The following is a 22,906-nucleotide window of genomic DNA, read 5'->3' as shown; positions in this document are numbered from 1 at the left end:
CCGAGAAGAGGCCATCACGGTAACACACTCAGTTGATTCATTTTAATTAAATTAAGGTTCAAGTTATCTACAACCGGACATTAACAAATTCCCATCTGCCCATAACCGCGGGCACGGCTTTCGAAAGTTCAAATCCCTGCAGGGGAGTCCCAACTTAGCCCATGACAAGCTCTCACGGTCAACGAAGGAATAGACCTCCTCCCAAGACGTTCCAATCAGACTCGGTATCTCAGTTCTTCAAGACACTTCGACAGGTTAAAACAAGACCAGCAACACCGCCCGAATGTGCTGACAAATCCCGATAGGAGCTGCACATATCTCTTTCTCAGGGCACAATCGGATAAGCAATCCGTACAACTAAAACCAGCCCTCAAGTTTCCCCGAGGTGGCACTGCAAGGGGCTCTAGGTTGGACCAACACTCAGAGGAGCACTGGCCCGGGGGGGTTAATATAAGATGACCCTCGGGCTCCAGAAACCCAAGGGAAAAGAGGCTAGGTGGCAAATGGTAAGACCAAGGTTGGGCATTGCTGGAAAAGCTTTAATCAAGGCGAACTATAAAGGGGTTCCCATTATAACCCAACCGCGTAAGGAACGCAAAATCCGGGAACATAACACCGATATGACAGAAACTAGGGCGGCAAGAGTGGAACAAAACACTAGGCGAGAGGCTGAGCCTTCCACCCTTTACCAAGTATATAGATGCATTAAGATAACATGGCAATATAATGATATCCCAACAAGTAAATAAATGTTCCAACAAGGAACGGCCTCCAATCTTTGCCTGCAACTAGCAACGCTATAAGAGGGGCTGAGCAAAGCGGTAACATAGCCAATCAACGGTTTGCTAGGACATGGTGGGTTAGAGGTTTGACATGGCAATTTGGGAGGCTTGAAAGCAAGTGGTAGGCATCGTAGCATTGGCATAGCAAAAGAGCGAGCAATCTAGCATAGCAAAGACAGTAGTGATTTCGAGGGTATGATCATCTTGCCTGCACAGTTGTCAGAGTTGACTGGATCCTCGAAAGCAAACTCAACGGGCTCCTCGTTAGTGAACTCGTCTCCCGGCTCTACCCAAACAAGACAAACAAGCAACAAGGACACAATCAACCACGTGCAAGGATCAAACAATATGATGCAAAGATGATATGCTATGCGGGATGCGATGCGGGATGCATATGCAAGATTTGACAAGGGATGCATGAAACTGGCCTCAACTTGGGAATACAAGTGTGCCACTGGAAATATGAGATAAAATCGCTTGAAAACGATATAAAGAACGCCGGAATCGGAGTTACGGTTTGGAAATGGCAAGTGATTCAAATATGACACCGGTCTGCGATTTACAGCAAGTAGCCATCTAAATGCAACGAAATGAACATGCTACAGCACCCAAACATGGAAACAAAATACATGGCAGGGATGCATTCATGATGCTTAACAAAAGTCTAGCACTGAGCTACGGCCAATTCATCCATTAACAGGTTCAAACAAGCATGGCAAAAATGCATATGGCAAACAGATTTCAGACTTAGTGAAATTAACACTTGTCTGGAATCTCAAATCAGGTAGCACTCTTCGAAGCAACAAAACTACATGTTACAGGGCCTGAACATGGCAAAGTAAAGCATGGCATGGAGCTACTCAAAGAGCTTAACAAAAGTCCCTTAGTGACCTTGAGCCAAAAGGGATCAGAAAATACAATTGCAAGCATGTGAACATGGCAAAAACATAATCAGATCACAGACTTAGTGAAAACTGGAGCATGCTGAAAACATATCTCAAGTAGTCATGTTTACGAGCTCGATGCACTCACTACGGAGCAAGTCATGATAAACTAAGCATATACCCACCAAGAATATACAAAATGCAAGCTATAAATGGCAAGAACAATAGCATAGCATGCACGGATCAACTACAACATCATCGGCAAAATTGCAAACAAGTTGACAATCTGCCCAGATTCACAAAGTAGCAAACGTAGAGCTCGATTGGCTCAAGCTAGGGTGCTCCATAATTGCAAAAAAAGACATGGATGGATAGAGCACTACAAGATTAACAAAACATCCTTACTGATCATCCTCAAAAGAGGCACGGATCACTAGGAAACAACATGAACATATGGCATCATGAGATAAACAGACCAAGGACTTAGTGGAAATGCTAAGTCCCTGAAAAGAGAATTACCAAGTGCACCACTTTGCAAGCTTGTACTAGTCACCACACACATCACAAAAATACATGGGTTGCACCTCTAGAAAGATGACAAAACCCTTAACAAAACATATGTAGAGCTCAGGGGCATATCATGCACACATTAACCATGGCAAAAATGACAAAAAGCTAAATGGAGTAGCAGATCTGACAATTATCTCAAGTAGCCCTCTTCTAACAGCATTTCGGGCATCAAGATGAACTCAAATGAAAATTATGCAATGGAATGAAATGATGTACTCTCTGAGATGAACATTTTGATATGCTATATGCCAAAAACGGAGTTACAGATGCAAAGTTTACGGCACGATGAACATGAGCATATGAATTAGGGTTTTGGGCAAAAAGTCAACCCGAGACAAATCCAGATCTGAGATCTGCACGGTGCACGAGGTTCGTCGGCCGGAGTTTACGAGCTCGCCGGAGACGAAGGGGCCGGCCAGAGATGGGCTTGAGAGGAGGAGGGGCCGGCCGAGGATGCGCCGGCGACGAGGTCGGCGGGGTCGGCGGCCGGGCACGCGGAGATGGCCGGAGAGGCTCGGGCGAGGCCGGGCGGCGATGTCGCGGAGGCGGCGGGTGGCCGGACCGCGTCGAGGTGGCGGCGGAGCGGTAGGCGGCCGGCGCCGGCGTCGGGGGCGAGGAGGCGCGGGGCAGCGCTGGCGGCTGAGCCCGGGAGGGCCCGCGGCGGGCCTCAGCGGGCCGGCGGGGCGGCCAAGTGGGCGCGGTGGCGGCGGCGAATGAGGAGGCGACACGTGGCGGCGGCGGGGTGGATCCGGACAATGTCTGTCGGTGGCGAATTGTCCGGCGGCGCGCGACGATGAGATCTAGGGTTTTCGGGGGGAAGGAGAAGGAGATTTTCGGGGGATCTTTAAATAGGCATAGGAGGAGCTAGGAGAGTCCAAATGAGGTGCGGTTTTCGGCCACGCGATCGTGATCGAACGATCTAGATGATGGAGAAGGCTTAGGTGGGTTTGGGACAAATTGGAAGGGTGTTGGGCTGCAACACACACGAGGCCTTTCCGGTCCCTCGGTTAACCGTTGGAGCATCATACGAAGTCCAAATGATACGAAACTTGACAGGCGGTCTACCGGTAGTAAACCAAGGCCGCTTGGCAAGTCTCGGTCCAATCCGAAAATGTTTAATCCCCACACACGAAAGGAAGGTAGAAATGGCCACCGGAGGAGAACGAAGCGCCGGAATGCAAAACGGACAACGGGGAAAATACTCGAATGCACGAGATGAACACGTATGCAAATGCAATGCACATGATGACATGATATGAGATGCATGACAACGACAACAACACACGGAGACAAAGACCCGAACCCGAGAAAATAAAATAACTTAACGCCGAAACGGCAAGAATTGGAGTACAAATTGGGAAAGTTACATCCGGGGTGTTACAGGTGAATTCCATGATCGGCGCCCACTCGGATTCGATTGGCAGGGGCGCAGATGGTTTGGGGTCCGGAAGGGAGTCCAGAACCTTGGAGTCACGGGCTGTGCAGAGGATTATGCTGGTGTTTGGCTCGATCGCCGTCGAGACTGCAGCCCCTGAGGCGGTGTCTAGCCACCCGTCCTCGATTGGCGCAGTTGGCTCCGAGCTAAGGGTCGGAGCTGATGCGGGCGTGGCCTTTGGATTACCGTCCGGTGGCAGAGCTAGGTTATGCCCATCGCGACCGTGCGGCGTGCCCGGCTGTGGCTCGAATCTGTCGCAGATCAAGTCCCCACGGATATTGGCCGTGTAATTCAAACTTCCAAATCTGACCTGATGTCCAGGGGCGTAGCTTTCAATCTACTCTAGATGGCCAAGCGAATTAGCCCGCAGTGCAAAGCCGCCGAATATGAAGATCTGTCCAGGGAGAAAAGTCTCACCCTGGACCGCATCGCTATCGATGATAGTAGGAGCCATCAAGCCTAACGGCGACGACACAGAGGAACTCAATGAAAGCACCAATGTCGGTGTCAAAATCGGCGGATCTCAGGTAGGGGGTCCCGAACTGTGCGTCTAGGCCGGATGGTAACAGGAGGCAAGGGACACGAAGTTTTACCCAGGTTCGGGCCCTCTTGATGGAGGTAAAACCCTACGTCCTGCTTGATTAATATTGATGATATGGGTGTTACAAGAGTAGATCTACCACGAGATCAGAGAGGCTAAACCCTAGAAGCTAGCCTATGGTATCATTGTATGTTGTGGTTGTTGTCCTACGGACTAAAACCCTTCGGTTTATATAGACACCGGAGAGGGTTAGGGTTACTAAAGGTCGGTTACAAAGGAGGAGATATCCATATACGTATTGCCTAGCTTGCCTTCCACGCCAAGTAGAGTCCCATCCGGACACGAGACGAAGTCTTCAATCTTGAATCTTCATAGTCTAACAGTCCGGCCAATGGAGATAGTCCGGCTATCCGGAGACCCCCTTGTTGGGAAACGTAGCAAAAATTCAAAATTTTCTACGCATCACCAAGATCAATCTATGGAGTAATCTAGCAACAAGGGGAAGGAGAGTGCATCTACATACCCTTGTAGATCGCTAAGCGAAAGCGTTCAAGTGAACAGGTTGATGGAGTCGTACTCGTCGTGATCCAAATCACCGATGATCCTAGTGCCGAACGGACGGCACCTCCGTGTTCAACACACGTACAGCCCGGTGACGTCTCCTACGCCTTGATCCAGCAAGGGGAGAAGGAGAGGTTGGGAAGACTCCATCCAGAAGCAGCACGACAGCGTGGTGGTGGTGGAGGAGCGCGGGACTCCAGCAGGGCTTCGCCAAGCACTACGAGAGACGAGGAGGGAGAGGGGTAGGGGTAGGGCTGCGCCAACAGGGAGAGCAAATCACATGTGTTGGGCAGCCCCAAACCTCAAGTATATATAGGAGGAGGGGAGGGGCTGCGCCCCCACCTAGGGTTCCCTCCCTAGGGGTGGCGGCCAGCCCTAGATCCCATCTAGGGGGCGGCCAAGGGGGAAGAGAGGGGGGCGCACCACTAGGTGGGCCTTAGGCCCATCTGAGCCTTGGGTTTGCCCCCTTCTCCTCTTGGAGGCGCCTTGGGCCTTGGTGGGAGGCGCCCCAGCCCACCTAGGGGCTGGTCCCTTCCCACTATTGGCCCATGTAGGCCTCCGGGGCTGGTGGCCCCACCTGGTGGACCCCCGGACCCCTCCGGTGGTCCCGGTACACTATCGGTGATGCCCGGAACACTTCCGTTGGCCAAAACCAAACTTCCTATATATCAATCTTTACCTTCGGACCATTCCAGAACTCCTCGTGACATCAGGGATCTCATCCGAGACTCCGAACAACATTCGGTAACCGCGTACATACTTTCCCTATAACCCTAGCGTCATCGAACCTTAAGTGTGTAGACCCTACGGGTTCAGAAGTCATGCAGACATGGCCGAGACAACTCTCCGGTTAATAACCAACAGCGGGATCTGGATACCCATGTTGGCTCCCACATGCTCCACGATGATCTCATCGGATGAACCACGATGGCAATGACTTAATCAATCCCGTATACAATTCCCTTTGTCTAGCGGTACGATACTTGCCCGAGATTAGATCGTCGGTATCTCGATACCTTGTTCAATCTCGTTACCGGCAAGTCTCTTTACTCGTTCCATAACACATCATCCCGTGATCAACTCCTTGATCACATTGTGCACATTATGATGATGTCCTACCGAGTGGGCCTAGAGATACCTCTCCGTTTACACGGAGTGACAAATCCCAGTCTCGATTCATGCCAACCCAACAGACACATTCGGAGATACCTGTAGTGTACCTTTATAGCCACCCAGTTACGTTGTGACGTTTCGCACACCCAAAGCACTCCTACGGTATCCGGGAGTTGCACAATCTCATGGTCTAAGGAAATGATACTTGACATTAGAAAAGCTTTAGCATACGAACTACATGATCTTGTGCTAGGCTTAGGATTGGGTCTTGTCCATCACATCATTCTCCTAATGATGTGATCCCATTATCAACGACATCCAATGTCCATGGTTAGGAAACCGTAACCATCTATTGATCAACGAGCTAGTCAACTAGAGGCTTACTAGGGACATGGTGTTGTCTATGTATCCACACATGTATCTGAGTTTCCTATCAATACAATTCTAGCATGGATAATAAACGATTATCATGAACAAGGAAATATAATAATAACCAATTTATTATTGCCTCTAGGGCATATTTCCAACAGTCTCCCACTTGCACTAGAGTCAATAATCCAGTTCACATCGATATGTGATTAACACTCAAGGTCACATCCCCATGTGACTAACACCCAAAGAGTTCTGGGTTTGATCATGTTATGCTTGTGAGAGAGGTTTCAGTCAACGGGTCTGCAGCATTCAGATCCGTATGTACTTCGCAAATTTCTATGTCATCTTGTAGACGCAACTACTACGCTACATTTGGTGCCATTTCAAATAACTGTTCTACTTGGAGCTATTCTAAATTGTTGCTCCATTATACGTATCCAGTATCTCTACTCAGAGCTATCCGGATAGGTGTTAAGCTTGCATCGACGTAACTCTTTACGTCGAACTCTTTATCACCTCCATAACCAAGAAACATATCCTTATTCCTCTATGGATAATTTAGACCGCTATCTGGTGATCTACTCCTAGATCACCTTTGTACCCTCTTGCCAAGTATGTGGCAAGGCACACATCAGGTGTGGTACTCAGCATGGCATACCGTATGGAGCCTAGGACAAAAGCATAGGGGATGACCTTCGTCCTTCCTCTTTCTTCTGCCGTGGTCGAGCTTTAAGTCTTAACTTCATACCTTACAACTCAGGCAAGAACTCCTTCTTTGACTGATCCATCTTGAACACCTTCAAGATCATGTCAAGGTATGTGCTCATTTGAAAGTACCATTAAGCGTTTTGATCTATCCTTATAGATCTTGATGCTCAATGTTCAAGTAGCTTAATCCAGGCTTTCCATTGAAAAACACTTTCAAATAACCCTATATGCTTTCCAGAAATTCTACGTCGTTTCTGATCAACAATATGTCAACAACATATACTCGTCAGAAATTCTATAGTGCTCCCACTCACTTCTTTGGAAATACAACTTTCTCATAAACTTTGTATACACCCAAAAACTTTGATCATCTCATCAAAGCATGCATTCCAACTCCGAGATGCTTACTCCAGTCCTTAGAAGGATTGCTGGAGCTTTGCATACTTGTTAGCATCTTTCAGGATTGACAAAACCTTCCGGTTGTATCACATACAACCTTTCCTCAAGAAAATCATCAAGGAAACAATGTTTTGACATCCTATCTGCAAGATTTCATAAATAATGCAGTAATCGCTAATATAATTCCAACAGACTCTTAGCATCGCTACGAGTGAGAAAGTCTCATCGTAGTCAACTCCTTGAACTTGTCGGAAAACATCTTAACGACAAGTCGAGCTTTCTTAATGGTGATACATACCACCATTGTCCGTCTTCCTTTTAAAATCCATATGTACCTAACAGCCTTACGACCATCAAGTAGTTCTTCCAAAGTCTACACTTTGTTTTCATATATGGATCCTCTCTCGGATTATATGGCCTCAAGCCATTTTGGAATCCTGGCCCACCATCGCTTCTCCATAGCTCGTAGGTTCATTGTTGTCTAGCAACATGACTTCCAAGACAGGATTACGTACCATTCTGAAGTAGTACGCATCCTTGTCATCCCACGAGGTTTGGTAGTGACTTGATCTGAAGTTTCATGATCACTATCATAAGCTTCCACTTCAATTGGTGTAGGTGCCGCAGGAACAACTCCCTGTGCCCTACCACACACTAGTTGAAGAGACAGTTCAATAACCTCATCAAGTCTCCACCATCCTCCCACTCAATTTTTTCAAGAGAAACTTTTCCTCGGGAAAGGACCCGATTCTAGAAACAATCCCTTATTGCTTTCGGATCTGAGACAGGAGGTACACCCAACTATGTTGGGTGTCCTATGAAGATGCATTTATCCGCTTTGGGTTCGAGCTTGTCAGCCAGAAACTTTTCACATAAGCGTCGCAGCCCCAAACCTTTTAACAAATGACAGCTTAGGTTTCTCTAAACCATAGTTCATATGGTGTCATCTCATCAGAATTACGTGGTGCCCTATTTAAAGTGAATGTGGTTGTCTCTAATGCCTAACCCATAAACTATCGTGGTAATTCGATAAGAGACATCATGGTATGCATCATATCCAATAGGGTGCAGTTATGATGTTCGGACACACCATCATACTATGGTGTTTCAGGCTATATTAGTTGTGAAACAATTTCCACAATGTCTTAATTCTGTGCCAAACTCGTAATTCAGATATTCATCTCTATGATCATATCATAAATATTTTATCCTCTTGTCACGACGATCTTTAAACTTCACCCTGAAATTACTTGAACCTTTCAATAATTCAGACTCGTGATTCATCAAGTAAATATACTCAATCATCTACTCAAATCATCTGTGAAGTAAGAACATAACGATATCCAATCCACGCCTCAGCACTCATTGGGCTGCACACATCAAAATGTATTACTTCCAACAAGTTGCTTTCTAGTTCCATTTTACTGAAAACGGGGCTTTCAGTCATCTTGCCCATGTGGTATGATTTGCATGTCTCAAGTGATTCAAAATCAAGTGAGTCCAAACGGTCCATTTGCATGGAGTTTCTTCATGCATATACACCAATAGACATGGTTCGCATGTCTCAAACTTTTCAAAAACGAGTGAGCCCAAAGATCCATCAACATGGAGCTTCTTCATGCGTTTTATACCGATATGACTTACGTGGCAGTGACACAAGTAGGTGGTACTATCATTACTATCTTATATCTTTTGGCATGAACATGTGTATCACTACGATCGAGATTCAATAAACCATTCATTTTAGGTGCAAGACCATTGAAGGTATTATTCAAATAAACAGAGTAACCATTATTCTCCTTAAATGAATAACCATATTGCGATAGACATAATCCAATCATGTCTATGCTCAACGCAAACACCAATCTCGATGGTAGAGGGAGCGTGCGATGCTTGATCACATCAAGCTTGGGAAAAACTTCCAGCACATATCGCCAGCTCACCTTTAGCTAGTCTCCGTTTACTCCGTAGCCTTTTATTTCGAGTTTACTAACACTTAGCAACCGAACCGGTATCTAATACCATGGTGCTACTAGGACTACTAGAAAAGTACACATTAACACAATGTATATCCAATATACTTCTATCGACCTTGCCAGCCTTCTCATCTACCAAGTATCTAGGGTAATTCTGCTCCAGTGGCTGTTCCCCTTATTACAGAAGCACTTAGTCTCGGGTTTGGGTTCAACCTTGGGTTTCTTCACTAGAGCAGCAGCTGATTTGCCGTTTCATGAAGTATCCCTTCTTGCCCTTGCCCTTCTTGAAACTAGTGGTTTCACCAACCATCAACAATTGATGCTCCTTCTTGATTTCTACTTTTGTGGTGTCAAACATCGTGAATATCTCAAGGATCATCATATATGTCCCTGATATATTATAGTTCATCACGAAGCTCTAGCAGCTTGGTGGTAATGAGTTCGGAGAAACATCATTATCTCATCTGGAAGATCAACTCCCACTCAATTCAAATGATTGTTGTACTCAGACAATCTGAGCACAAGCTCAACAATTGAGCTTTTCTCCCTTAGTTTGCAGGCTAAGAAAATCGTCAGAGGTCTTATACCTCTTGACGTGGGCACGAGCCTGAAATCCCAATTTCAGCCCTCGAAACATCTCATATGTTTCGCGACGTTTCAAAACGTCTTCGGTGCCTCAACTCTAAGCCGTTTAACTGAACTATCACGTAGTTATCAAAATGTGTATGTCAGATGTTCGCAACATCCACAGACAACGTTCGAGGTTCAACACACTGAGCGGTGCATTAAGGACACAAGCCTTCTATGAAGCAATGAGGACAATCCTCAGTTTACGGACCTAGTCCGCATAATTGCTACTATCAACTTTCAACTAAATTTTCTCCAGGAACATATCTAAACAGCAGAACTGAAGCGCGAGCCACGACATAATTTGCGAAGACCTTTTGACTATGTTCAGGATAATTAAGTTCATCTTATGAACTCCCACTCAGATAGACATCCCTCTAGTCATCTAAGTGATTACATGATCCGAGTCAACTAGGCCGTGTCCGATCATCACGTGAGACGGACAAGTCATCATCGGTGAACATCTTCATGTTGATCGTATCTACCATACGACTCATGCTCGACCTTTTGGTCTCTTGTGTTCTGAGGCCATGTCTGTACATGCTAGGCTCATCAAGTCAACCTAAGTGTTTCGCATGTGTCCCGAGGCCATGTCTGTACATGCTAGGCTCGTCAACACCCGTTGTATTCGAACGTTAGAATCTATCACACCCAATCATCACGTGGTGCTTCGAAACAACGAACCTTCGCAACGGTGCACAGTTAGGGGGAACACTTTCTTGAAATTTTAATGCGGGATCATCTTATTTACTACCGTCGTTCTAAGCAAATAAGATGCAAAAACATGATAAGCATCACATGCAATCAAAAAATAGTGACATGATATGGCCAATATCATATAGCTCCTTTGATCTCCATCTTGGGGCTCCATGATCATCTTGTCACCGGCATGACACCATGATCTCCATCATCGTGTCTCCATGAAGTTGCTCGCCAACTATTACTTCTACTACTATGGCTAACACGTTCAGCAATAAAGTAAAGTAATTTACATGGCATTTCTCAATGACACGCAGGTCATGCAAAAAATAAAGACAACTCCTATGGCTCCTGCTTGTTGTCATACTCATCGACATGCAAGTCGTGATTCCTATTACAAGAACATGATCTCATACATCACATATATATCATTCATCATCCTTTGGCCATATCACATCACAAAACACTTGCTGCAAAAACAAGTTAGACGTCCTCTAATTGTTGTTACAAGTTTTTACGTGGCTGCTATAGGTTTCTAGCAAGAACGTTTCTTACCTACGCCAAAACCACAACGTGAATTGCCAATTTCTATTTACCCTTTATAAGGACCCTGTTCATCGAATCCGATCCGACTAAAGTGGGAGAGACAGACACCCACCAGCCACCTTATGCAACTAGTGCATGTCAGTCGGTGTAACCGGTCTCACGTAAGCGTACGTGTAAGGTTGGTCCGGGCCGCTTCATCCCACGATGCCGCCGAATCAAGATAAGACTAGTAACGGTAAGATAATTGACAATATCGACGCCCACAACTACTTTGTGTTCTACTCCTGCATAGTAACTACGCATAGACCTAGCTCATGATGCCACTGTTGGGGAACGTAGCAAAAATTCAAAATTTTCTACGCATCACCAAGATCAATCTATGGAGTAATCTAGCAACGAGGGGAAGGAGAGTGCATCTACATACCCTTGTAGATCCCTAAGCGGAAGCGTTCAAGTGAACGGGTTGATGGAGTCGTACTCGTCGTGATCCAAATCACCGATGATCCTAGTGCCGAACGGATGGCACCTCCGTGTTCAACACACGTACAGCCCGGTGACGTCTCCTACGCCTTGATCCAGCAAGGGGAGAAGGAGAGGTTGGGAAGACTCCATCCAGCAGCAGCACGACGGCGTGGTGGTCGTGGAGGAGCGCGGGACTCCAGCAGGGCTTCGCCAAGCACTACGAGAGACGGGGAGGGACAGGGGTAGGGCTGCGCCAACAGCGAGAGCAAATCACATGTGTTGGGCAGCCCCAAACCTCAAGTATATATAGGGGAAGGGGAGGGGTTGCGCCCCCACCTAGGGTTCCCTCCCTAGGGTGGCGGCCAGCCCTAGATCCCATCTAGGGGGCAACCAAGGGGGAAGAGAGGGGGGCGCACCACTAGGTGGGCCTTAGGCCCATCTGAGCCTAGGGTTTGCCCCCTTCCCCTCTTGGAGGCGCCTTGGGCCTTGGTGGGAGGCTCCCCAGCCCACCTAGGGGCTGGTCCCTTCCCACTATTGGCCCATGTAGGTCTCCGGGGCTGGTGGCCCCACCTGGTGGACCCCCAGACCCCTCCGGTGGTCCCGGTACACTACCGGTGATGCCCGGAACACTTCCGGTGGCCAAAACCATAGTTCCTATATATCAATCTTTACCTCCGGACCATTCCGGAACTCCTCCTGACATCCGGGATCTCATTCGGGACTCCGAACAACATTCGGTAACCGCGTACATACTTTCCCTATAACCCTAGCGTCATCGAACCTTAAGTGTGTAGACCCTACGGGTTCGGAAGTCATGCAGACATGGCCGAGACAACTCTCCGGTCAATAACCAACAGCGGGATCCGGATACCCATGTTGGCTCCCACATGCTCCACGATGATCTCATCAGATGAACCACGATGGCAATGACTTAATCAATCCCGTATACAATTCCCTTTGTCTAGCGGTACGATACTTGCCCGAGATTCGATCGTCGGTATCCCGATACCTTGTTCAATCTCGTTACCGGCAAGTCTCTTTACTCGTTCCGTAACACATCATCCCGTGATCAACTCCTTGATCACATTGTGCACATTATGATGATGTCCTACCGAGTGGGCCCAGAGATACCTCTCCGTTTACACGGAGTGACAAATCCCAGTCTTGATTCGTGCCAACCCAACAGACACATTCGGAGATACCTATAGTGTACCTTTATAGCCACCCAGTTACGTTGTGACGTTTGGCACACCCAAAGCACTCCTACGGTATCCGGGAGTTGCACAATCTCATGGTCTAAGGAAATGATACTTGACATTAGAAAAGCTTTAGCATACGAACTACATGATCTTGTGCTAGGCTTAGGATTGGGTCTTGTCCATCACATCATTCTCCTAATGATGTGATCCCGTTATCAACGACATCCAATGTCCATGGTCAGGAAACCGTAACCATCTATTGATGAACGAGCTAGTCAACTAGAGGCTTACTAGGGACATGGTGTTGTCTATGTATCCACACATGTATCTGAGTTTCCTATCAATACAATTCTAGCATGGATAATAAACGATTATCATGAACAAGGAAATATAATAATAACCAATTTATTATTGCCTCTAGGGCATATTTCCAACACCCCTAATCCAGGACTCCCACAATAAGGCTTTTGCCTATTGCCGATAACTTCAACAAAACATGATCATCTCATACAACAACTTATATCTCATCACATCTTGACCATATCACATCACAACATGCCCTGCAAAAACAAGTTAGACGTCGTCTACTTTGTTGTTGCAAGTTTTACGAGGCTGCTACGGGCTGAGCAAGAACCATTCTTACCTACGCATCAAAACCACAATGATAGTTTGTCAAGTTGGTGCTGTTTTAACCTTCGCAAGGACCGGGCGTAGCCACACTCGATTCAACTAAAGTTGGAGAAACTGACACCCGCCAGCCACCTGTGTGCAAAGCACGTCGGTAGAACCAATCTCGCGTAAGCGTACGCGTAATGTCGGTCCGGGCCGCTTCATCCAACAATACCACCGAACCAAAGTGTGGCATGCTGGTAAACAGTATGACTTATATCGCCCACAACTCACTTGTGTTCTACTCGTGCATATTACATCAACGCATAAAATCTGGCTCTGATACCACTGTTGGGGAACGTAGTAATTTTAAAAAATTTCCTACGCACACGCAAGATCATGGTGATGCATAGCAACGAGAGGGGAGAGTGTTGTCTACGTACCCTCGTAGACCGGAAGCGGAAGCGTTAGCACAACGCGGTTGATGTAGTCGTACGTCTTCACGATCCGACCGACCAAGTACCGAACGCACGACACCTCCGAGTTCTGCACATGTTCAACTCGATGACGTCCCTCGAACTCCGATCCAGCCGAGCTTTGAGGGAGAGTTTCGTCAGCACGACGGCATGGTGACGATGATGATGTTCTACCGACGCAGGGCTTCGCCTAAGCACCGCTACGATATGACCGAGGTGGATTATGGTGGAGGGGGCACCGCACACGGCTAAGAGATCAAGAGATCAATTGTTCTGTCTTTGGGGTGCCCCCTGCCCCGTATATAAAGGAGTGGAGGAGGGGGAGGGCTGGCCCTCTCTATGGCGCGCCCTAGGGGAGTCCTACTCCCACCGGGAGTAGGATTCCCCCTTTCCTAGTAGAACTAGGAGCCCTTCCAAGTAGTAGGAGTAGGAGGGAAGGAAAGGGAAGGGAAAAGGAGAAGGAAGGAAGGGGGCGCCCCCTCCCTAGTCCAATTCGGACCAGCCCAGGGGGAGGGGTGCGGCCACCCTTTGAGGCCTTTCTCTCCTTTTCCGTATGGCCCATTAAGGCCCAATACGAATTCCCGTAACTCCCCGGTACTCCCGAAAATACCCGAATCACTTGGAACCTTTCCGATGTCCGAATATAGTCGTACAATATATCGATCTTTACGTCTCGACCATTTCGAGACTCCTCGTCATGTCTCCGATCTCATGCGGGGCTCCAAACTCCTTCGGTACATCAAAACACATAAACTCATAATATAACCGTCATCGAACTTTAAGCGTGCGGACCCTACGTGTCGTTGTTTTGTCACGGAAAATGTCCTAGAGAAAGGACTTAGTCGTGGAGCCATCGCGACGGGTTAGCTTGAAGCGGTTAAAGCGGACACAGGGATGCAAGAGAGTTTTATACTAGTTTGGCCCCTTCGATGAAGGTAAAAGCCTACGTCTAGTTGTGATGGAATTGATGGGGTTTCGATGACTAGGGAGCAAACAAGCTTCGCCTAAGTCTCGAGTTGTTGTCTGTTGTCCTTGAACCGCCGCCGGGTCGTCCCCTTATATGCACGGGTGACGCCTATCGGTTCATAGAGTCCCAATACCGGCTCATAGATGTGTCCGGTTTGGTCTCTACTTATTCCTATCTTATAATACAAGTTAAATACCAACGCCGGTTTACGGCTATAGGCCTTGAACCGACCATGGGCCTTGAGCTCTCGTCTGCCTTCTTGGGCTTTAACATAATTAACTACTGATGAAGTTAACCCGGCCCAGATAGGCCGGTTTACGCCCAGTAGTAATATCCCCAACATTAGGCCCCAGATTGATTTGAATAGGTTCATGTCAATCCTTAGCAAAAATCTTCATCTTCAACGTCTTCTTGTAGTTTGTTGAACCGCCGTGATGTCATCTTCTCTGGTCGTTGTAAACCGGCGTGACGTCACCTGTTATGAAGAACTTTATCCATGATACCCCCTTTTTGTTTTTTGTTTAATAGGTCTCTGACAATTAAGGTGACAGCTTCATTTCGAAACCCACGGTCCCTTGATTTTCGCGCCTGACTCCTGTCCCCTGCCTTATAAATAGGACCGAAGGTTCATTTCTTTTTCCCCTTCGTGCCTTTCTGCTTCGTCTTCCTCCTGTCGTCCAGCTTCGGAGCTCCGCCGGCGTCGACGACCTCTGCTCCAACCTTGGCCGCTGCATCACCCTGACTGTACCAGAGCATCGCGGCGACCTTCTGTTTCTTCCTCTGCTCCGGTGAGTTCTTCACTTTTTCCTCCGTAGATCCGTTCTAGGGTTTCCAAGTTCTTCAAAGTTCATCGTCTGCTTCGTACTCATATGATAGATCCTAGATGAACCTGTGAACCTTTGTTCTGTGTAGCGGTAGTTCTTAGCATCCGCCTTTACTTATATGCCTCAAGACCATAGATCTACCTGTATCTCTGCCCATTGATTTGGTACTGTTCTTTTTTGAACCTTGAATATTTTCCTTCTTTTCTGAACTTGCTTCAGATCCGTCGCTGTAGAGAAATCTTGTGAAATCTATTTCTGTACACTTATCTATCTGCAATCTCAACTGTTTCAATGCTTAGATCTGGCGGTTTAACTTTATAGAAAAATTGCCAAACCGGTATATACCATTAGTCCCCTTGTTGAACCACCTGATGTTGTTGCTTCATAAAACTCCGGTTTAAATAGAGCTGTTTCCGGTTTAACATTATACATACCAGTGCACTTTAATCAATGCATTCTTGAACCAGAATTACCTATCTTGTAGATTTCATCATGGCCAAGCAAGTATCTGAGTGCAACTGGGTTCCTTATCACGTCACAGAGACTCAACTGAACAATTTAGTCCTGATCGGCGCTTTAGGCAGCAAAAACACCATCATTGGAGAGCCCATGGCAAAGTATGCCCTCCCACACCTCAAGAAGGAGAGGTCGTCGTTTTCGTAGATCACTTAGCCCGGGGCTTTAAGCCGCCCGGTTCTAAATTTTACCGGGACGTTTTAGCCGATTTTCAACTCCACCCACAAGACACTGGTCCCAACTCTGTTACAAACATCTGTCACTTCCAAGTGCTCTGTGAGGTGTTCTTTCAAGAGGAGCCCATAGTAGAGTTGTTCAGAGACTGTTTCCATCTAAACCGTCGTACTGAGTTTTCTGATGGTTCCAATACGGAATTGGGCGGTGTGGCAATTCAGAAAAGGAAAGAGGTCACATACCCTCACGCCAAGCTGCACAGCCACCCCAAAGAGTGGAATCAAACATGGTTCTATTGCAAAGACACCTCCCCTGCTGGTGAAAATCCTTTGCCTGGTTTTCATCTGGAGCGGCTTAGCAATACACACCCCTTTCCGCAAAGGTTGACTGCCAAGGAGAGAAGCAAATACGCTCCTCAACTGTCCAAGCTCAGTGCCTTCATGGCCAATGGTTTAACAGGAGTTGATCTCGCTCGCTGTTGGATATCATGGAGCATACTGCCCCTTAGTCAGCGCTCCGGTTTGATGTGCGAGTATACTGGCAGTGTTGATGACCCACTGCGACATGCTAACACCCAGCTTACTGATGAAGAAATCACAGAGGCTGTGAATAAAATGCTGAATGAACCGAAACACGTCTGTGCTCGAACCGGCCTGCTTCCCTTCTGTGCCACCAACAAACCGCCAGCTGTAAGAATTTGATTTTTTTTCCTTTTTACTGAACCTGTTATTGATATATCTGGTCATTTTAATATCAATGTCTGTTAAAACAGGGTAATGGTCCGTTTTGGAGCAAGAAACTTTCCCAGGAGAAGCCAGAAAAACCAGAAAAACCGGAGCGACCAACCCGGCCAAAGACTAAAGTCGTGAAACGGCCTGCTCACAAGAAGAAAACCACTGCATCTTCTGATCCGGCCCCTGATGATGATGTGGACAATCCGGACCTTGAGGTAGAGCTTGACTCACTTGGCTTATTTTTCATGCATCTTATTGATGATGATATTTGTCAGGATGATGCCGAAGCCAGCCATGCTGATGCTGCAGAGGTAATTATTCTCTCTTCCGATTCAGAACCTTTGCCTTCACTAAAAATCCGTCAGGCAAACCGGAAAGTTAAATTTTCTCATCCTCTTGCTTACTTGGATTCCAAATTTCTTATGAAGACCCAATAGCACGAAGCTCGCCGCACAACCCGGCACAGCGGCCAGGTAGTTACCTCCGCCGGTTTACCGAACAGTCTGGTTCGGAAACGCCGTTCAGAGGTCTCTAATTTGCTTGTCAATGCTTGTCCTAAAGCGGGCTGTTTTCGTCAACCTCTTAATCCATCTGACTCCGATTATCAGGTTACTTCCCACTCATCCTCTGGCGAGTCATCGGCTACTCAGCTGCCACCGCTCAAAACGGTGCTTGGGTAAGCTATACTTATCATAATATTTCCGGTACATCACCTTGGAACATATGCTGTATTTGACTTTGTTATTCCTTTCAGGGCCAAGCCTAGGCCGAGCAAGAAGGCTCGCCTGGATAAAGCGGCCGAGGAGGATGTCGTCCCTGAACCGGGCAAAACCCCAGATCTTGAAGCGGCTATTCCTAAAGATATACCCAATGATCCACCGCAGCAAAATGACGATCTTATTGCTGAAGAGAGGCCTATTAATACCTCAAGTCCTGTCAACTAGCCCACAAGCCCCATCCGGATTGAGAAATCCACCGGTCCAACAAAGCCTACTGATAAGCCAACGGCCCCATTGCAAACCGGCGATGCCAAGGATGATGAGGTTGTCATTACTGGCATTGGTCGCACAGAGCTAGGCGATCCCATTGCTTTATCCAGACACACTGCCAAGGAAGAATTTGCTGCCATTGGCAAGGGAAAGTGGAATGCCGATCTGACAACTTATGCCACTTTGAACGCCCAAGATCTCCATTCCGGCTATCTGAACCGGCTATACACCAGCCGTGACTATGAAGCTGGTCTGGTTAATATGATGAAAGAGAAATTTGAGGTAACTTCCATATGCTTTTTCCTGTTTGGATATTTCAATCTTGTTAACTCTCCTAGCCCCCAAGGGCCGGTTTAGAATCTGCATCCAAACCGGGACTTGCTAATATAAATCCCAATGCTTCGGAACTCGCTGATGTAGCCCCCAAGGGCCGGTTCAACTTAGTGCAGTTAAACCGGGACTTGCTAATATAAATCCCAATGCTTCAGAATTCGCTGATGTAGCCCCCAAGGGCCAGTTTAACTTAGTGTAGTTAAACCGGGACTTTAAGTAATTGAGATCGCCGCATCAGAATATATTTGAGCAAATAGCCATTAGCCCCCAAGTGCCAAGTTGAATACTTGTATTGATCTTGGGACTTTATAATCAAGTGAAACATGAAGATCAAATAGGAAGTAGCCCCCAAGCGCCAAGTGATAACTTGTTATGTGGTTGGTGCTTCAATTCTTGCACTGCTTGCTGAATCATATAACTGTCTGTATGCAGGCTGAGCTGAAGACAAAAGAGACCCAAATCACCGATCTCCAAGAAAATCTGAAGTCCCAACAGACTGAAACCTCAAAAGCAAAAGAGGAGTTGACCAGTGCCTTAAGCGTCATGGAACAGCTTAAGGAGAATTTCAAGAAGGAGCGGGCGGATTGGGCTACTGAAAAATCCGCTTTAACCAAATGAGCAGAAGACGCCGAGGCTGCACTAAAACCGGTGGTGGACGAACTGAACAGCATAAAGCGGCATGTGCATGCCATGACTGCTGCTATCTTTGGTAAGCCAGTTTGATTTCTGAATTGATTCGGCCATCTTACAGAGCTGCCGGTTTGCTAACCCTTTGTGATATTTCAGGGACACGCATCGGTCACTTGGGGTTAGATGTGCGGAAGAAATTGAAAGCCGCCTACACGTTGATCGAACAACTGTACACTGGTGCACAGCGGATCATCTGTACTGCATCCCACAACAATCCGGCGCCCACTTTGATTCAGGACACTCTGAAGAAACTGTCGGTGCTTCCTGCCCGGGTTGAAGAGCTGAAGAAATCCGCTGCTTGAACTGGTGCGATCAATGCCTTAATCCGGGCAAAAGCTTGGGTGCCGGATTTTGATCCTATTGAAGCGGCTCAGGGCTATCCCAGCTTTAAGGAAGACGGGTCAGAGTTTAGTGAAGCGGATCTGCGAGCAATAAACCGGGAGGTGCGTCCGCTAGCTTGTCAATTGGCTGAAGAAGCAGACTTGTCTCATTATCAAGCCCAATATGACAATCAAAACAAGCGAGTAGCTGCACCAATTCATGAAGCGGAAAATCTTATCCCTCCAATCCGTAAGCATACTTACGCTCCCGATATTGAACCATCGTTGCTGATCCATGATGAAGCTGTCTTTCGAGCATTAATGGGAATCGACTGGACAACTGTTGATTTCCAGCCGCTGGGTAGAGAAACTGAAGTTGAAGCGGCGCGGGATGACCCACAACCATCAGGCCAGGCTGGTGACCAAGCTTGAACCGGAAGCTGGTTTAAACTACTTCTCCTATGAAAAACAATGATCTTGTTTTGGGCACCGTGTTGCCTTGTAATAGGCTAGCTGATACTCTTGATCTTAATATGCCTTCGTGCATAACCACTGCAACTTGTGCTTCCTTTAGGTGATGAACTTTCCAAAGTATTTTCTGCCATTGTTGGGCATGAAGTTGGCTTAGCCAATCTTGAAGCGGAGGTTTCATAAACCCACACTGTTGGAGGAGATAGCAGCTCCTGTATATATATAATGCCGGTTTACCATGTAAACCATGCCGGGTTATAATAAAACACCGTGTTACTCCATAATAGGATGTTAATAAAAAATCAAACTGGGCAAATAGTCTCCGGAAAAAATGGACCGTGTTCCTCAATTGACAGCGTGAATCGATTTAAAATTTTGTTGGTTTAAAAAACGCAACAAAAAGAAAGAAATATCTATCAAAGAAAATTGTGAAGCAAAGGCAATGATAAAACCGTTTGCAAAAAGAGGCTTATTTGAGCCTGATCAGATGGCGTTACCATGGTCGGGCACGACCAAGCTCCCGATAGGTGTAGCTATGGTTCAAGTCAGCCAGGTCCCCAAATGAAACCGTGCCATTTATGCCGATCAAGAGGCATGGCAATGGTTCGGGTTCGACCAAGCCCCCAAGTGATTCTGTGGACTTAGGCCGATCAAGAGGCGTGACTGGTTCAGACGTGACCAAGTCCCCAAGTGATCTAGTGGCTCTCGCCTATCAGGAGGTGTTGCATTGGTTCGGACACGACCAAGCCCCCAAGTGATATAACATGATGCTTTTGAAAAGCTATCTCAAGGGGTAAACCGAAGGCCGCTTTAGAACAACTCCGTGTAACCACACATGATGTAAAAGAACAGATACCCCGCTTTAGCTGAGGTTCCAGTTTATTATATCATAATATATACATCGTCGTAATATGTACATAAGTAGAGCCAATGGCTCAGGTATAGTAAGGCCGAAGATGAGCTATGTTCCACGGCCTGCTGGTCTCCTCCTCTGATGTACGTGAGTCTTTATGCTCTCGAATATCGATCAGATAGTATGACCCGTTGTGCAGATTCTTGCTGACCACAAAAGGTCCCTCCCAAGGTGGGGATAGCTTATGCATATCAGTGTGATCTTGGATGAGCCGAAGCACCAAATCTCCTTCCTGAAAGGTTCTGGTTCTGACTCGGCGACTGTGATAACGACGAAGATCCTGTTGGTAAATCGCCAAGCAGGCAGCTGCTATGTCACGTTCTTCATCCAACAGGTCCAAGGCGTCTTGTCGTGCTGTCTCATTGTCCGCTTCAACATAAGCCGCCACACGAGGTGAGTCATGACGGATATCACTGGGGAGAACCGCCTCCGCTCCGTAAACCATGAAGAATGGTGTGTATCCTGTTGATCTGTTGGGTGTAGTATTGATGCTCCATAACACAGATGGTAACTCTTCTACCCAACAACCCGGTGTTCTCTGCAAAGGAACCATAAGCCGGGGCTTGATGCCTTTCAAGATCTCTTGATTAGCCCTTTCTGCTTGACCATTGGACTATGGGTGTGCCACTGATGAAACGTTAAGCCGGATGTGCTCCCGTTCACAGAACTCCTTCATGGCACCCTTAGACAAATTGGTACCATTATCTATGATGATACTGTGTGGAAATCCAAACCGGAAAATCACTTTTTTGATGAACTGAACCGCCGTGGCCGCATCACACTTGCTAACAGGTTCTGCCTCCACCCACTTTGTAAACTTGTCAACCGCCACTAGGAGGTGGGTCTTCTTATCTTTGGACCTTTTGAAAGGCCCAACCATATCCAGCCCCCAAGTCGCAAACGGCCAAGTAATTGGAATCATTCTCAATTCTTGAGCCGGCACATGAGCACGTCTTGAAAACTTTTGGCAACTGTCACATCGTCTGGCCAGATCCTCCGCATTAGCATGAGCAGTTAACCAATAGAAGCCATGGAGAAATGCTTTAGCTACCAAAGATTTTGAACCGGCATGGTGACCACAATCTCCTTCGTGGATCTCACGCAAAATTTCATAGCCTTCTTCAGGAGACACACATCGTTGAAACGCCCCTGATACACTGCAATGATGCAACTCACCATTGACAATAGTCATGGACTTGGACCGCCAGATTATCTGTCGGGCCAGAATCTCATCCTCTGGTAACTCGCCCCGGTTCATGTACGCCAGGTAAGGAAGCGTCCAATCCGGAATGACATGAAGAGCTTCCACCAATTGAGCCTCCTGATCAGGAATAGCCAAATCCGCTTCACCAGGGAGCTTGACCGACGGGTTGTGCAGCACATCCAGAAAAACATTGGGTGGGACCGGTTTGCGCTGAGAGCCCAACCGGCTTAAAGCGTCCGCCGCTTCATTCTTCCGTCGGTCCACGTGGTCCACCTGATAGCCTTTAAAGTGACCTGCAACAATATCCACCTCACGACGATATGCTGCCATGAGTGGGTCCTTGGAGTCCCAAGTGCCAGATACTTGTTGAGCCACGAGGTCCGAGTCACCGAAGCACTTAACTCGACTTAGGTTCATCTCCTTAGCCATCCGGAGACCATGGAGCAAGGCTTCATACTCAGCTGCATTGTTAGTACAAGGGAACATTAAGCGGAGAACGTAACAAAACTTATCACCTCGTGGGGAAGTTAATACGACTCCAACCCCCGAGCCTTCCAATTGCCTGGATCCGTCAAAATGGATGGTCCAATATGTGTGATCTGGCTTTTCTTCAGGTGCTTGCATTTCCGTCCAATCATTGATGAAATCAACAAGTGCTTGAGACTTAACCGCTGTCCGAGGCACATACTTCAATCCGTGCGGCCCAAGCTCTATAGCCCACTTGGCAATCCGGCCAGTCGCTTCCTGGTTTTGGATGATATCCCCCAAAGGAGCATAACTGACCACCGTAATTGGGTGCCCTTGGAAGTATT

This window comes from Triticum urartu, chromosome 2A, assembly GCF_056163025.1.
Source record: "Triticum urartu cultivar PI428250 chromosome 2A, HENAU_Tu73, whole genome shotgun sequence".
In the NCBI taxonomy this organism is placed as follows: Eukaryota; Viridiplantae; Streptophyta; class Magnoliopsida; order Poales; family Poaceae; genus Triticum; species Triticum urartu.
The sequence above is the reverse complement of the archived record's forward strand: the minus strand, read 5'-3'. Positions refer to the sequence as shown.